This window comes from Rhinoderma darwinii, chromosome 1 (genome assembly GCF_050947455.1).
Source record: "Rhinoderma darwinii isolate aRhiDar2 chromosome 1, aRhiDar2.hap1, whole genome shotgun sequence".
Lineage (NCBI taxonomy): Eukaryota > Metazoa > Chordata > Amphibia > Anura > Rhinodermatidae > Rhinoderma > Rhinoderma darwinii.
In genome coordinates, this window is record NC_134687.1 from 31,910,518 (window position 1) to 31,926,865 (window position 16,348).

At 44.1% G+C, this 16,348-nt stretch overlaps 1 protein-coding gene across 1 annotated transcript in view; it reads left to right on the forward strand.

Moving 5' to 3' along the window:
* The first annotated feature begins 341 nt into the window (after positions 1-341).
* Positions 342-16,348, forward strand: part of CFAP99 (cilia and flagella associated protein 99) — a 129,226-nt gene continuing 113,219 nt past the window's right edge. The window contains exons 1-2 of the mRNA XM_075848965.1: positions 342-442; positions 921-1,126. The gene's annotated coding sequence lies outside the window, so the exon portion shown is untranslated. The remainder of the gene's footprint in view (positions 443-920; positions 1,127-16,348) is intronic.

A 16,348-nucleotide genomic window follows, 5' to 3' on the forward strand; every position in this document is an offset into this window, starting at 1 on the left:
CTGTACCCAAAAATCTATATATTATATGTGCCATTATAATACAACTCGACCCGCAAAAAACAAGCCCTCACACGGCTATGTCGATGGAACATTGGAATGCGGCAATGAAAACACAAAAAAGATTGCTTGGTCAAAAGGGTTATCCGGGAAGTTCATTTTTTTTTTAGTAGGGTCTGGAAATGAATTAAATAAAAGAAAAAAGCAATACTTACCTATCCTTGTCCCCGGTGATCCAGCGGCACTCCTGTGGTTGTTTACATGCAAGTGGCATGTGACCACTGCAGCCAATCAGAGGGCTCAGCGGTGACGAATCGTATTTCTGGCATAATGCCAGAAATACAACATATGGCCACTAAGCCCCACTGATTGGCTGCAGCGGTAAAATGCTACGTGCATGTAAACAACCACAGGAGTGCCGCTGGATCACCGGGGACAAGGATAGGTAAGTATTGCTTTTTTCTTTTATTTCCAGCCCCTATAACCCCTTTATGGCCAAAATAGGCCTGGTCGTGAAGGGGTTAAAGATGCTTTCTGGCTGGCATTATTTTTGGGGGCACTCTCTGGAGGCTACTTCTATGGGGGCACTCTGGTCGGCACTATTTATGGATCACTCTGCCTCTGTTTATGGGGGCATTGTTTATGGCTCTGTTATGGAGGCACTCTGACACTGTTCTGGCTGTGTTTATGTCGGTTGTATCAGCAGTCATTGAAGGCAGAGCTTTAGCTTAGATGCAAATGTGTATTTCCCCTGAAGCCATTCAGAATGTAATTGTATAATAAGTGGCATTTTTTTTAATTCAAGCTAGAAATGACAGAATCCTAGTGTAAATCCAACTTTATCAACAACTAATTCTGACAAAAAAAATAGCAGCTAGCTCGCATTCCACCAATCACCATGCTCTATCTTTTCCGGTTGCTAGGGAGGCGATCAAACACACGGAGGGTAACCAGGCCGAGTTGAACTCTGGGAAAAGTAGTTTTCCTCTTTGAAGAAACCCTATTTAGAATGAGAGCGCTGTAAATGTTAGGACTACAATACCCAGAAGTCAGCGCACTGCATTACAAACGGCTGCTCAAGTCCCGTAGTGTTCCGAGGTCCTAAATAAACAGCGAATATCTCCAAAAGGTAAGTCGTGATGTTGACTCTAGTTTATACATGTATGGTCATCAAATGTCTCTACTCAGACATTACTAGTTGCGCCCACCTCTGTGTGCCTGATCTGTTTCTGGAAAAGCTGGGTGACAAACAGTATAATTCACATTGTGCTTGTCTCTCAGCTTTCCTTCATACCTGAACTTCACATCTTTATATGTGGTGGATGCATCACTGCGTGACTGGGTCGGTTTGTTTTTTCAGGGTTCTAGGAAAGCTGGGTGACAACCCTTTTTGGAAACTGCAATAGTGATTATTGGCAGGTGCAACAAAAAAAAGTTACTGATCTAAGGTTAAAAAATATGTTTCACAGCGGAAAAGACGCTACTATAGAGATAAATGTGGGCCATAATCTCTGGGTCAACGCCAGCGTGATAAAATGGTTAGACCGCCCACGTTCAGTCACAATTTATTCATTTTTGCCTCTCCGCATATCAGCAGCCATAGCTTTTTTATTTTTTCATTGACCTGGCTGTATGAAGTCTTGTTTCATGCAAAATAAATTGTATTTTTTTCCTGAGCAGTTGTGGTACGAATAAATTACTGTGTAATGTATGTAATTTATTTTTGCAGTGTAAATATATATATATATAAAAAGTGATATTCTGAATTGTTTTTTGGATTATTTTTCATCCCGTTCATGATTCACGCTAAATAACCTGTTAAACTAATTCTTCAGGTTATTACGGTCGCGTAGATACCTAATATGTGTAGGTTTTTTGTTTTTATGTAATGTATGGGTAATAAATATATTTTATACTAAATAATTACTATTTTTGTGGACATGTCTTTATTGTTTTATTTTTTTCACAGGTTTTTTTAATCCCAGGAAGAGATAACTTTTTAACAACTTTTTTTAAACTTAGAATGTAATAACCTAACAGCAGGCATACAGAACAGAAAGTCCCGGGTCCTTTCTAGGTCCCCAGGGCTGACTGCAGAGGGCTCCCCCAGTCTCTGATTGCGGTGACGCGATCAAAGAGGGGACTCCTCTTTGATCATGCCACGGTCACGAACCGCAGTGAACAAATAGTAAGGGCACATTCAGACGTGGTGGAATTGCTGTTGAATTCCGCGGCGGAAGGTCCGCAGTGGAATTCTGCAGCAGCCGTTTTTTTTTCATTTCTTTCTATACAATTTTAGGAAAGTTAGTTCAGACGTTGCAGAAAATAACTTTGCGGAAATTAGGCTGCGGTGCAGAATTTTCCCTCCGCAGCATGCTCATGACGTTGCGGAGAAGAAAAACGTCCCAAACGTCCCAAGAAGTGACATGCACTTCTTTTTCGCGGGCATCTTTTTACGCGCCGTATTTTGACAGCGACGCGTAAAATTAAGCCTCGCGGGAACAGAACACCGTAATTCCCATTGAAAGCAATGGGCAGATGTTTGTAGGCGTATTAGAGGAGTTTTTTCAGGCGTTATTCGAGGCGTAAAATGCCAGAATTAGTTCTGAAAACACTGCGTGTGAACATGCCCTAACTGTTCACTGACTCACCCATAGAATCCGTAGAACAGAGGCAAAACAAATTCTCAGCTTCACTGAGAGATCAGATTACAGCTGCACATAGAAGTCTTTGGAGAGGGGAAGGGGAGGAGGGAGCATCTGAAAGGGACACACACACACACACACACACACACACACACACACACACACACACACACACACACACACACACACACGCTGCTGCAGCTTCTAGTAAGGGCCAGTTTACACAGAGTTTTTTGACGCGGAAACCGCATCGGAAAACGCGTAAAAAAAAAACCAGAAAATGCCTCCCATTGATTTCAATGGGAGGCGGAGGCGTTTTTTTCCCGTGAGCGGAAAAACCGTCTCGCGGTATAAAGAAGCTACATGCCCTATCTTCGGGCGTTTACTTCTCTGACCTCCCATAGATGTCAAGAAAGCGTATTTCGTGAGGCAGAGAAAGCGTATTTCGTGGCGTTTTTTGCCCGCGGCGCTCAATGGCTACGGGCGAAAAACGCAGAGAAACTCGGCGTGCAGACAGAACAAAATCTGCCTCAAAATTCCAAACATAATTTTGAGGCAGATTTTTCCGCCTGCAAAAAACTCAGTGTGAACCCAGCCTAAGTGTTTTATCTCATTCCAGTGCTGGATTCACAGCTACACTGCTCATTACTTCTGTATAATCTCCTCCATGCTGCTTCTCCTTAGCTGCCATGATGTCTCCCATACACAGCACAATCTCCTTCCCCTCTGAATTCAGGGAACATTGTGAAATAGAGATAGTGCCAAAAGGAAAAAACTGCTGAAAAATGCAGAATACAAGTCATATAATGGCCAGAAATAGTGTTATTCCCATACCTGCCAACCGTCTAGGATCCGGCGGGACAGTCCCGATTTCTCATCGATGTCCCGCTGTCCCGGGCGGTCTGTAAATGTCCAGCTGGGCCCTGCATCAGAACACCTGATCGCTGCTGACTGCAGCAGTGATAAGAAGAAGGCAGGAGTATTGCGGCGATGTCCTCACTGGGATCGATGCCGGCCCGTGAGTGGACCAGTCCAGTCACCTGACCTGTCACCTGACCTGTCATCTGACCTCACCGGTCAGGCGACTGGACTGGTTCACTCCCGGGCCGGCAGTGAGAACGCCTCTGCAAGACTCCTGCCATCTTCTGACGGTGAGTGATGGGGCTATTCACACGACCGTTTTTTTGACGGCCCGGGAAACCTGGCTGTTAAAAAATGGGACATGCCATATTTTCAGCCGCTTACACGGCCGCCCGTCTCCCATAGAAGTCTATGGGGCCGGGTAATACACGGCCATCACCGGATGTGTCCCAAGTGACGGCCGTGTCTTCCGTTGCTCGCGCTCTCTCTCCTCCTCCTCCTCACAGTCAGAGTGCATGTGAGGAGGAGGGTATTTTTTTGCTCCCTGTAGGAGTCGGAATCCCCAATCCCCGGCCGGGGATTGGAGATTCCGCTACAGGAGAAGTGAGTGACTACACTGTCCATATATGGACACAGCGACGTCACTCACTTCTGAAGCGTAATCCCCGACCCTGTGGCTGGGGATTCCGCTACAGAAGAAGTGAGTGACCACACTGTCCATATATGGACACAGCGACGTCACTCACTTGTGAAGCGGAATCTCCGACCCTGTGGCTGGGGATTCCGCTACAGAAGAAGTGAGTTACCACACTGTCCATAGATGGACACAGTGACGTCACTCACTTGTGATGCGGAATCCCCGACCCTGTGGCTGGTGATTCCGCTACAGAAGAAGTGTGACCACACTGTCCATATATGGACACAGTGACGTCACTCAGTTCTGAAGCGGAATCCACGACCCTGTGGCCGGGGATTCCTCTCCAGGAGAAGTTCGTGACTACACTGTCCATATATGGACATTGAAGTCAGTGACTTCTCCTGGAAGGTGGGGGGATGGGTTCAACCTACAGGGGGCTGTGTGCCATTACCTACAGGGGGCTGGGTGGCATTACCTACCAGGGGGGCTGTGGCATTATCTACAGAGGGCTGTGTGTGGCAACAAATTTAAATGAAATTCATCCGATTCTAAAACGGACAGGGAAAAAAACGGATGAAAAACGTGTCAAAATCGGCCGTTAAAAACGGCAACACGGCCCGGAAGAATCGGAACAGATGCAAAACGGCCGGGAAAAACGGCCCAAAATGGCAGTTTTTATCGGCCGACACTCGGACCCTGTCGTGTGAATAAAGCCTACCCATACCGCTCTCCGCTCTGGCGGCAATGTGGCACCTATAGGGGGAAAAATTATTTTTGTGTAAATGGATCTTTAGGCCGGGTTCCCACGGGACGGATACACTGCGTAAAAACCATGCTGCGTATCTGACCTGGAACCTGCAGTACATTCCGTCCGAAAAATCGCACCACATTTTTCGAACTGAATATCCACTGCGGAAGAAAGCCGTTCATACTTACCCCCTCCCTCCTCTGACGTCCGCTCCGGCCTCCCTGAATGACGTTGCAGGCCACGTGACGCTGCAGCGGTCACATGGGATGAAACGTCATCCCAGGAGGCTGGACTGCAGGAAGAAGGAGGGCGTTCTGGATAAGTATAGTTTTTTTTTTTTTACGGAGTTGCGAGTTTTGCAGCGTAATTGCTGCGATTACGCCGCAAAAGTCACAACACTTGGCTTTCTGTTGCGGGTTCTGCATCCCCATTGAATTCAATGGGGAAAACCGTCAACGGAAAATCAACAAAAACGCAGCATAAATTGTCATTCTGTGGATTTAGACTCCGCACCGCAGGTCAATTTATTAATGTTGACGCTGCAGGTTTTTTCCGCAGGGTGGGCATGAGATTTTCTAAATCTCATCCACTTTGCTGCTACTGTAAATGCTGCGGAATTTTCGCACAGAACTCCGTTGCGGTAATTCTGCAGCGTTTATGCTACGTGGGAACCCGGCCTTAGGGTTTTGAAGAGCAAATCTGTCTATTTTTGCAGAAATATGGGCAGGAGAATATTGTCAGATTTGCTATTTATTAGTGTGGAAAAGTTGGATGACAACCTCCGTGATACGTAGCTGTAATGGATGTCACCCAGGTTTCCCCAGAAATATATAACTAGACTATGTTCACATAAGCATTATCTGGAACGGAGTCATGACAGATTTCACGGATCCGTTTCCAATGGGGTCCGTCAGGTTTCTGTCAAGGTTCCGGTATTTTTGACCGTATCAGTAGTACAAGTACACATATAGATAAGGGGCCGCCTGTAAACTGATCTTCTTATCACCGGGTTGCAATGAAAGACAGAGAGCCCGGAGTCCACCAAAATATTGTTTTCAATGCGTGCTGTAGAGTTCATTACAAGCCGGGAAGACGATACCCTGGCAGCTAACAGATTAGAGAAGAGACAGACAGCGTGTGGGCTGCACGTGGGCACACTACAAGGAAAGAGGAGATCAGATGGCACGTTGGTTTTCTAATATAATAGAAATACACAAAACCAAACATAGAGAAACTAGAATATCGGAAAAAATAGGGTCAAGTTCACAGCAGAAAGAGTTCAGCGGACGTGCGGATCAGCAATGTTCTTACTAAGAATTATTAGGCTGCGTTCACATGGTACAGATCGGAGGCAGAGGCTTTGGGATCTCTAAAAGATCCTGTTAACACAATGCGGGGGGCCTGCTGTCTTTTAGTTCAGCCTGCACTTGTCATATCTGTCTTCATCCGAGTTTTGTGACATTTTACCCACATAAAATAGCACATAAAAGTCTACGATTATATTTCCCTATAGGCGCAGTTTTAGGGTATGTTCACACTGCCTATTTACGGACGTAAATCGGGCGTTTTTGCCCCGAATTACGTCCGAAAATAGCGCCTCAATAGCGCTGACAAACATCTGCCCATTGAAAGCAATGGGCAGACGTTTGTCTGTTCACACGAGGCGTATATTTACGCGCCGCTGTCAAAAGACGGCGCGTAAATAGACGCCCGCGTCAAAGAAGTGACCTGTCACTTCTTTGGCCGTAATTGGAGCCGCTATTCATTGACTCCAATGAATAGCAGCGCTAATTACGCCCGTAATTGACGCGGCGTTTAAGCGCCTGCACATGCCGGTACGGCTGAAATTACGGGGATGTTTTCAGGCTGAAACATCCCCGTAATTTCAGCCGTTACGGACCCCCGCCGTGTGAACATACCCTTAGGAACATTTCCTATTAAAGGGGGTTCCCAATAATCAATATTTTCGGCCGCTCCATGGAAATGAACGGATCGGTGTTCAAGCATTTATACCTATGGGGCTGCCAGGAATGTCAATGTAAGCCCGTTCTCATGATCAGCAGGGGTCCCAGCGGCCGGATCCCCACCAATTACATATTTATCACCTGTCCTGTCCTGTGGATAGGTAATAAATAATGATTATGGGAAAACCCCTTTAACCCCTTCCCTCTTTAGCCACTTTTGACCTTCCTGACAGAGCCTCATTTTTCAAATCTGACATGTTTCACTTTATGTGGTAATAACGTTGAAATGCTTTCACCTATCCGGGCGATTCTGAGATTGTTTTCTCGTGACACATTGGACTTTAAGATAGTGGTAAAATTTGGTCGATACATTCAGTATTTAATTGTGAAAAACACGAAAATATAGTGAAAAATTGCAAAAATTAGCATTTTTCTCAATTTAAATGTATCTGCTTGTAAGACAGGCAGTTATACCACACAAAATTGTTGCTAATTAACATCACCCATATGTCTACTTTAGATTGGCATTGTTTTTTTAACATACTTTTATTTTTCTATGACCTCACAAGGCTTAGAACTTTAGCAGCAATTTCTCACATTTTCAAGAAAATTTCAAAAGGCTATTTTTACAGGGGCCAGTTCAGTTGTGAAGTGGTTTTGAGGGCCTTATATATTAGAAACCCCCAAAAAGTCACCCCATTTTAAAAACTTCACCCCTCAAAGTATTCAAAACAGCATTTAGAAAATGTCTTAACCCTTTACACATTTCACAGGAATTAAAGCAAAGTAGAGGTGAAATTTACAAATTTCATATTTTTTGGCAGAAATACATTTTTAATACAATTTTTTTTATAACACAGAAGGTTTTACCAGAGAAATGCAACTCAATATTTGTTGCCCAGTTTCTGCAGTTTTAGGAAATATCCCACATGTGGTCGTAGCGTGCTACTGGACTGAAGCACCGGCCTCAGAAGCAAAGGAGCACCTAGTGGATTTTGGGGCCTTATTTTTGTTAGAATATATTTTAGGCACCATGTCAGGTTTGAAGGGCTCTTGCGGTGCCAAAACAGTGAAAATCCCCCAAAAGTGACCCCATCTGGGAAACTAGACACCTCAAGGAAATTATCTAGGGGTGTAGTGAGCATTTTGACCGCACAGGTTTTTTACAGAAATTATTGGAAGTAGGCCGTGAAAATTAAAATCAACATTTCTTCAAAGAAAATGTAGGTTTAGCGATTTTTTTTCTCATTTCCACAAGGACTAAAGGAGAAAAAGCATCGCAAAATTTGTAAAGCAATTTCTCCCGAGTAAAACAATACCCCACATGTGGTAATAAATGGATATTTGGACACACGGCAGGGCTTAGAAGGGAAAGAGCGCCATTTGGCTTTTGGAGCTCAAATTTAGCAGGAATGGTTTGAGAGGCGATGTCACATTTACAAAGCCCCTGAGGGGACAAAACAGTGGAAACCCCCCACAAGTGACCCCATTTTGGAGACTACACCCATTGAGGAAATTATCTAGGGGTATAGTGAGCGATTTGACCCCACAGTTTTTTTGCAGAAAATATTGGAAGTAGGCCCTGAAAATAATAATCTACATTTTTTCAAAAAAAATCTAGGTTTAGCTAATTTTTTCTCATTTCCAGAAGGACTGAAGGAGAAAAAGCACCACAAAATTTGTAAAGCAATTTCTCCCGAGTAAAACAATACCCCACATGTGGTAATAAACGGCTGTTTGGACACACGGCAGGGCTTAGAAGGGAAACAGCACTATTTGGCTTTTTTAGATCACATTTAGCAGGAATGGTTTGCGGAGGCCAGGTCACATTTGCAAAGCCCCTGAGGGGACAAAACAATGAAAACGCCCAAAAAGGGACTCCATTTAGGAAACTACACCTCTTGAGGAATTCATCTAGGGGTGTAGTAAGCATTTTGACCCCACAGACGTTTCATAGAATTTATTAGAATTAGGCAGTGAAAATAAAAACAGTCCTTTTTCTTCAATAAGACGTAGCTTTAGCGCAAATTTTTTCATTTTCTCAACAAATAAAGGAAAAAAAGAACCCAAAATTTGTAAAGCAATTTCTCCCGAGTACGGCAATACCCCATATGTGGTCATAAACTGCTGTTTGGGCAAACGGCAGGGCTCAGAAGGAAAGGACCGCCATTTGGAGTGCAGATGTTGCTGGATTGGTTTCTGGGCGCCTGTGGGCCCAAAACAGTGGAAACCCCCCAGAAGTGACCCCATTTTGGAAACGACACCCCTCAATGCATTTACCAAGGGGTGTAGTAAGCATTTTAACCCTGCAGGTGTTTTGTAGAAATTAGTGTTCACTCGATGTTGCAGAGTGAAAATGGGATTTTCTTCCATAGATATGCCAATATGTGGTGCCCGGCTTGTGCCACCATAACAAGACAGCCCTCTAATTATTATGCGGTGTTTCCCGGTTTTAGAAACACCCTACATGTGGCCCTAATCTTTTGCCTGGACATATGACAGGGCTCAGGAGTGAAGAGTACCATGCGGAGTGGAGGCCTAATTTGGCGATTTACAGAGTATTGGTTCACAACTGCAGAGGCTCAGATGTGAAATAATAAAAAGAAACCCCTGAGAAGTGACCCCATTATGGAAACTGCACCCCTCAAGGCATTTATTAAGAGGTGTAGTGAGGATTTTCACCCAACAGGTCTTTTCCATAAATGAATGCGCTGCGGATGGTGCAAATTAAAAATTTATATTTTTCCCTAGATATGCCATTCAGTGGCAAATATGTCATGCCAAGCTTATGACACTGGAGACACACACCCCAAAAATTGTTAAAAGGGTTCTCCCGGGTATGACGATGCCATATATGTTGAAGGAAACTGCTGTTTGGGCACGCTGTAGGGTTCAGAGCCGAGGGAGCACCATTTGGCTTTTGGAGAGCGGATTTTGCTTGGTACTAAATTTGTTTGAGTATTGCTGGTGTTTTATAATGTGGGGGTACATGTAAGCGGGGCGGAGTATATAAGGGGCATAGTCAGGTGGTATGAAAAAATAATAATAATCCATAGATGTGTGTTACGCTGTGAAGCAATCCTTTCCGCACAGGCCGGTGTCGCACTGATAAATGGTGTAATTTCTTATCCCCCTTTTGGTCCACACTCTGCACCTTTGTAGTTTGAGGAATTTTGCTGGGAAGTGTTGTCCTGGTATAATACGGGCACCGTCGCTTCCAGCGGATATGTTTGGGCCCTCCCTTTCCTGGTTCCCTAATTTTAGGTCCTTGAAAAATCGCCTCTTCATACAGAAGAAATGTTCCCTTCGGGCACAACTGCATATTTTTTTATTTCCTGACTTATTGGAGCCATAACTAATTTTATTTTTCATAGACGTAGCGGTATGAGGGCTGGTTTGTTGCGGGACGAGCTGTAGTTATTATTGGTACCATTTTGGGGTACATGTGACTTTTTGATCACCTTTTATCCTATTTTTTGGGATGCCAGGTAAACAAAAAAATGCAATTCTGGCACAGCTTTTTTCGGTTTTTTTATACAGCGTTCACCATGCGTTATAAACTACATGTTAACTTTATTCTGCGGGTCAGTACGATTCCGGCGATACCTATTTTATAGCACTTTTTTATGTTTTACAACTTTTTTCACAATAAAATTACTTTTGTAAAAAGAATGTATTTTTTTTCTGTCGCAAAGTTGTGAGAACCATAACGTTTTAATTTTTTTGTCGACGGAGGTGTATGAGGGCTTGTTTTTTGCGGGACAAGCTATAGTTTTTATAGGTACCATTTTTGGATACGCGCGACTTTTTGATCACTTTTTATTCTAATATTTGTAGGGCAAAGTGACTAAAAAACAGAAACTCTGGTAACGTTTTTTACGTTTTTTTTACGCTGTTCACCGCGTGCAATAAATAATACAATATTTTGATACCTCAGGTCGTTACGGTCGTGGCGATACTAAATACATATGGTTTATTATTATTTTTCAATAATAAAGGACTTGATAAGAGTAAAAGGGGGATTGTGTTTTATTTGATTACTTGAAACTTTTATTGTTTTCAAACTTTTATTTTTTGCACTTTTTTTTACACTTTTTTACACTTTTTTATACTTTTTTTACACTTTTCTTCAAGTCCCACTAGGGGACTTGAAGGTCCAACGGTCAGATTTTTTTTTTTCTAATACATTGCACTACCTATGTAGTGCAATGTATTAGATCTGTCAGTCATTCACTGACAGCAAGCCGATTAGGCTTCGCCTCCCGGCGGGGCCTAATGGGCTTCCGTAATGGCAGAGCAGGAGACCATTGTGTCTCCTGTTGCCATAACAGCAGTCGCCAGTCCCGATTGCCTGTCAGGGCTGGCTATCTGCTAGTAACCGCTACGATGCAGCAATCGCTTTCGATTGCTGCATCGAAGGGGTTAATGGCAGGGATCGGAGCTAGCTCCGGTTCCTGCCGTTACAGGTGGATGTCAGCTGTACAGTACAGCTGACATCCACCGCTGATGACGCCGGATCAGCTCCTGACCCGGCGCCATCTTGCCGGCAGCTACGGAAGCCGATCAGGCTCCGCCGCCGGGCGGATCTCGACCGGCTTCGGTGCTAAGCAGACCGGGAGGCCAGTATTAGGCCTCCGGTTGCCATTGCAGCCACCGGAACCCCGGCAATTTCATTGCTGGGGCACCGATGAGCTGCAAACACCTTAAGTGCAGCGATCGCGTTTGAGCGCTGCACTTAAGGGGTTAATGGCGGGGATCGAAGCTAATTTCGGTCCCCGCCGTTACAGTCGGATGTCAGCTGTAAGATACAGCTGAGATCCGGTGATGATGGCACCGACTCAGTTTCTGAGCCGGTGCCAAACATTTGACGTACATGTACGGCATTTTGCGGGAAGTCAATGCTTTCCATGACGTACATGTACGTCAAATGTCGGGAAGGGGTTAACATACAGTATACATATAGTTTTATAGACGATGTAGTGTCATATTTCTGCCTCCACAGCCGGCCATACATTTCACATAGCTGTCGGATGAACACTCGTTCGGCCGACAGCTACTCCTCCCGACCCCACATATACATACAGGCTCGGCTCGGCATGTGTTCCCAATAGGGAGAAGGAGTAAAGCCATTGTCAGACATTTCTTGCAGCGACTAATATTCTTGAAAACAAAAAGAACGGGCAATTTTGGAAGCCAACATGCCGACCCTTCTCTCCCCCAACTTCTGCCATCGGGGAAAGTCGGGACACCGCCATATACATTAGAGGGTCGGCCAGTCCCTCAGAAATCGGTGGGTTCGGATAACCTACATCTAATGTGCACGGCCACCTTTAATCATAGTGTCTCCTGTATAGACGACACGTCGCAGAATGCAAATTACCAGAACAAGAATCAGCAGATAGTGCTGGGAGATTTCAGCTCTGAAGCCGACAGAATTATGAATGCAGCTCTGGAGTATACTACAGAATGTAACTCAGCACAGTATATGTAATGCAATGTATTTACAAAGTTACTCAAATGTTTCATTCCATAAGGAAACCGAAAAATGTTGGATGGAACATATACTTGAAAGGTGTTGTTCAGTCTTGCGCAAATAAGGTTAGGGCTAAGAGGCAACTTTGGCTGTCATACAGGTTGCGCGTCCTAAGATCGCTGTGTCGCGCTGCATACATTGCGGTAATGTAAGAGAATGTGGTCGGTTTACGACCTGCAAGTTGCCGTGACCACAAAACTACAGTCGCAAGAAGTCCAGGGGAATTGGGGTTGCGGCAACTTACGGATCTCAATTGTGAAGGGGATGTATAGCCCTAGCCATCATTGTTTCATGAAAAGTCCTGCAACCTTCTTATATAATAAGTGTTTCAGTACATCACACTTTTCAATGAATTTGCTTGCTGTCAGTGAATAAAAACATTCTTGTTTATACAGTCGTATTAATTCTCACAGATGTCGGTTTTCTACACTTCTCTGCTATACCTGCCACCTTGGCAGCTAAACCTATGCATATTATACCCATCATGCTTTACATTTGCACACTTCACTGAACATACACCGTGTTCCAAATTATTATGCACATTGGATTTAAGTGTCATAAACATTTAATTATTAGTTTTTCAATGAAACTCATGGATGGTATTGTGTCTTAGGGTATGTTCACACGGCCTATTTACGGACGTAATTCGGGCGTTTTTGCCCCGAATTACGTCTGAAAATAGTGCCTCAATAGCGCTGACAAACATCTGCCCATTGAAAGCAATGGGCAGACATTTGTCTGTTCACACGAGGCGTATATTTACGCGCCGCTGTCAAATGACGGCGCGTAAATAGACGCCCGCGTCAAAGAAGTGACCTGTCACTTCTTTGGCCGTAATTGGAGCCGTTATTCATTGACTCCAATGAATAGCAGCACTAATTACGGCCGTAATTGACGCGGCGTTCAAGCGCCTGCACATGCCGGTACGGCTGAAATTACGGGGATGTTTTCAGGCTGAAACATCCCCGTAATTTCAGCCGTAACGGACGCCCTCGTGTGAACATACCCTTTGGCTGGGTTCACACAACCTATTTTCAGACGTAAACGAGGCGTATTATGCCTCGTTTTACGTCTGAAAATAGGGCTACAATACGTCGGCAAACATCTGCCCATTCATTCGAATGGGTTTGCCGACGTACTGTGCAGACGACCTGTTATTTACGTGTCGTCGTTTGACAGCTGTCAAACGACGACGCGTAAAAATACAGCCTTGTCAAAAGAAGTGCAGGACACTTCTTTGGACGTTTTTGGAGCTGTTTTCTCATAGACTCCAATGAAAACAGCTCCAAAAACGGACGTAAAAAACGCTGCGAAAACGGCGCGAAAAACGCAGCGAAAAATGCGAGTTGGTCAAAAAACGTCTGAAAAGCAGGGTCTGTTTTCCCTTGAAAACAGCTCTGGATTTTGAGACGTTTTTGGTCACTACGTGTGCACATACCCTTAGGGTATGTTCACACGTAGTCAACCAAAACGTCTGAAAATCCAGAGCTGTTTTCAAGGGAAAACAGACCCTGCTTTTCAGACGTTTTTTACCAACTCGCATTTTTACCAACTCATTTTTTTACCAACTCGTTTTTGGAGCTGTTTTCATTGGAGTCTATGAGAAAACAGCTCCAAAAACGTCTGAAAGAAGTGTCCTGCACTTCTTTTGACGAGGCTGTATTTTTACGAGTCGTCGTTTGACAGCTGTCAAACGACGACACGTAAATAACAGGTCGTCTGCACAGTACGTCGGCAAACCCATTCAAATGAATGGGCAGATGTTTGCCGACGTATTGTAGCCATATTTTCAGACGTAAAACGAGGCATAATACGCCTCGTATACGTCTGAAATTTGGCCGTGTGAACATACCCTTAGGGCTCTTTGAATCATTGTAATCAATCTCAGACACCTGTGATAATTAGTTTGCCAGGTGTGCCCAATCAAAGGAAAACTTCTTAAGGCTGGGTTCACACGACCTATTTTCAGACGTAAACGAGGCGTATTATGCCTCGTTTTACGTCTGAAAATAGGGCTACAATACGTCGGCAAACATCTGCCCATTCATTTTAATGGGTTTGCCGACGTACTGTGCAGACGACCTGTAATTTACGCGTCGTCGTTTGACAGCTGTCAAACGACGACGCGTAAATGGACTGCCTCGGCAAAGAAGTGCAGGGCACTTCTTTGCCACGTAATTTTAGCTGTTCTTCATTGAACTCAATGAAGCACAGCTCAAGATTTACGAGCGTCTCAGAGCGTCTCAGACGCCTCGTAAATTATGAGGAGGAGCATTTACGTGTGAAACGAGGCAGCTGTTAACAGTCTGTCTTTTCACACGTAAATGCCTCTCATCGTGTGAAGATACCCTAAGAAGGACGTTCCACATTATTAAGCAGTCACAGGTTTCAAGCAATATGGGAAAGAAAAAGGATCTCCCTGCTGCCTAAAAGCGTGAAATAGTGCAATACCTTGGACAAGGTATGAAAACATTGGATATTTCAAGAAAACGTAAGCGTGATCATTGTACTGTGAAAAGATTTGTGGCTGATTCAGAGGACAGACGTGTTCGTTCAGATAAAGGCATAATGAGGAAGGTTTCTGCCAGACAAATTAATAGGATTAGGAGAGCAGCTGCTAAAATGCCATTGCAGAGCAGAAAACAGGTATTTGAAGCCACTGGTGCCTCTGGAGTCCCGCGAACCTCAAGGTGTAGGATCCTCCAGAGGTTTGCAAGTGTGCATAAAGCTATTATTCGGCCACCCCTAAACAATGCTCACAAGCAGAAACGGTTGCAGTTGGCTCAGAAATACATGAAGACTAATTTTCAAACCGTGTTGTTTACTGATGAGTGTCGTGCAACCCTGGATGGTCCAGATGGATGGAGTAGTGGAAGGTTGGTGAATGGCCACCATGTCCCAACAAGGCAGTGACGTCAGCAAGGAGGTGGCGGAGTCATGTTTTGGGCTGGAATCATGGGGAGAGAGCTGGTAGGCCCCTTTAGGGTCCCTGACGGTGTGAAAATGACCTCTGCAAAGTACGTAGAGTTTATGACTGACCACTTTCTTCCGTGGTACAAAAAGAAGAACCGTGCCTTCCGTAGCAAAATTATCTTCATGCATGACAATGCACCATCTCATGCTGCAAAGAATACCTCTGTGTCATTGGCTGGTATGGGCATAAAAGGAGAGAAACTCATGGCGTGGCCCCCATGTTCCCCTGACCTCAACCCTATTGAGAACCTTTGGAGCATCCTCAAGCAAAATATCTATGAGGGTGGGAGGCAGTTCACATCAAAACAGAAGCTCTGGGAGGCTATTCTCACATCCTGCAAAGATATTCAAGCAGAAACTGTCCAAATACTCACAAATTCAATGGATGCAAGAATTGTGAAGGTGATTTCAAAGAAGGGGTTCTATGTTAACATGTAACTTGGCCTGTTCAGTTTTTTTGGATTGAAAGTGCTTTTGATTTCTGTAAATATGACCTCCTGATGCTGCAAATCAACAAATTACCATTTTAGTCTCTTTACAACCTTTAAAATGTTGTGATCTCGGTTGTGCATAATAATGTGAAGCATTTTGAGTTTTTTACTTCTAAAAAAAAATCTGTTATCATTAGGAGATTTGTTCAATAAAATTTGCATTATACTCCCACGGTTGATGGCTTGAAGATTATACTGACTGTCATTTGCATCGTCTATTTAGGAAAATCAGCGAAAAATAACATTTGCATAATAATTTGGAACGCGGCGTATGAGAGCTTGAGTTGTTTCACAAGGCTGTGGAAATGATGAAATGTCTTCATGAGTTCAATGTCATCATTTATTTACACTTTGTTATTTGGTCGTCATCAATACGAAAAAGTCATTTTGTTCAAATACGACAATTAAATCGGTGCCATAATGCAGTAACGCAGGTAACATGGGCCATCCCCACCGCCAGTTACTGCAGATCTTGCGCCATTACTCACTTGCCGCATTA